We start from the raw sequence: 1753 nt of genomic DNA, 5'->3' as shown, positions 1-1753 counted from the left end.
CTTTGTCGCAGTGCGCGGGCTTCTCATTGCGGTGGCTTGTCTTGTGGCGGAGCACGGGCTCTAGGCGCATAGGCTTCAGTAGTTGTGGCTCGCGGGCTCTAGAGCGCAGGCTCAGTAGTTGTGGCGCACGGGCTTAGGTGCTCCGCAGCATATGGGATCTTCCTGGACCAGGGATCAAACCTGTGTCCTCTGCATTGGCAGGCAGATTCTTAACCACTGCGCCACCAGGGAAGTCCCCTGTTAATCTGTCTTAATTAATAAATAAGCCCCCCCAAAATTAAGAAGGGTAGAGAAAAAGGTTTTCCTCCCTTACATTCACAGTTGTATTCCCAGCATCTAGGGCAGTGCTTGGTAAATAGTAAGCAATCAGTTAATATTTGTTGTATACAAAATAAATGGAAAAGGGGGGAAACAACTGGAATTCTTATTTTTAGCATACATATCAATTCCAGTAATCACATACAACGCTTTTCTATTTAGAAGTATTTCTTTCTCAGCATCTTTTGTCTGTTTCACCAACTATTATAAGATGCCCTTAAATGTTGGTATGTGGTTTCTAAATAAAAAAATAAAACAAAAACCAAAAGCCCTCACTTTTTTAAGTTCTGATGACACCCATTTAATTTGGGATGTGGGTAGATAAAGAGTAATAGAAAACAGTAAATATTCAAGATGGCATTTCTGTTCTGCCCAAGAGTGGGTTGCAGCACACTGTGCTCTTGCAAACCTGGGAGTACATGTCCCTGAAGGGAGGAACCTAGGAGACCTGGCTGCCTGAGCCAATTGTGGCGCAGGCCCAATGTCAGGGAGTGGTTTTGTTTGCATTGTTGTGTCGCTCTTTAAACTAAGTCCACTCCAACCTCCCCTTAAGGAATGCAGCGTTGGAAGACGGGCTTGAGGAACTTCCTATGAGAACCCCTGTTTCTCCCGTTCTTTGATCAGAGGTTTTGTGAATCACACTGCCTTGCTCCTCTTCTCCCTAATGAGTAATTTGTCAACTGAATTAATTTGGATGAGCTGAGCCTTTTTAAGAGCCTGCCTAATACATTTCCAGTGTTAAAAAAGGATCAGTAGGTCCAAAGTGGAGTCACTAATGCTAAGCCCCGCAGAAGCAAACTAAAACTTAACACCTAACTGCAGTTTCAGCCTCGCTCAGAAATGTAATTTTGGGTTTTTTTTTTTTTTTTTGGCCGCATTGTACAGTATGTGGGATCTTAGTTCCCTGAGCAGGGATCGAACCTGCGCCCTCTGCATTGGAAGTGCAGAGTCTTAACCACTGGACCACCAGGGAAGTCCCTGAGAAATGTAATTTTATTTTTTATTTTTTTAAATTAATTTTTATTGGAGTATAGTTGCTTTACAATGTTGTGTTAGTTTCTACTGTACAGCAAAATGAATCAGCTGTACATATACATATATCCCCTCTTTTTTGGATTTCCTTCCCATTTAGGTCACCACAGTACATTAAGTAGAGTTCCCTGTGCTCTACAGTATATTATTAGTTATCTATTTTATACATAGTGTCAATACGTATATGTGTCAATCCCAATATCCCAATTCCTCCCACCCCCTCCTTTCCCCCTTGGTATCCATACATTTGTTCTCTACCTCTGTGTCTCTATTTCTGCATTGCAGATAAGATCATCTATACCATTTTTCTAGGTTCCACATGTATGCATTAATATACAATATTTGTTTTTCTCTTTCTGACTTACTTCACTCCATATGACACTCTCTAGGTCCATCCACATCT

At 41.6% G+C, this 1753-nt stretch overlaps 1 non-coding gene across 1 annotated transcript; it reads right to left on the bottom strand.

Annotated features, from left to right (window-relative positions):
• Positions 1-1218: 1218 nt before the first annotated feature.
• Positions 1219-1291, bottom strand: TRNAG-UCC (transfer RNA glycine (anticodon UCC)). The gene has a single exon. It is a non-coding gene; the product is annotated as a tRNA-Gly (tRNA).
• Positions 1292-1753: the final 462 nt, after the last annotated feature.

Source organism: Globicephala melas, chromosome 5 (genome assembly GCF_963455315.2).
Source record: "Globicephala melas chromosome 5, mGloMel1.2, whole genome shotgun sequence".
Lineage (NCBI taxonomy): Eukaryota > Metazoa > Chordata > Mammalia > Artiodactyla > Delphinidae > Globicephala > Globicephala melas.
The sequence above is the reverse complement of the archived record's forward strand: the minus strand, read 5'-3'. Positions and strand labels throughout refer to the sequence as shown.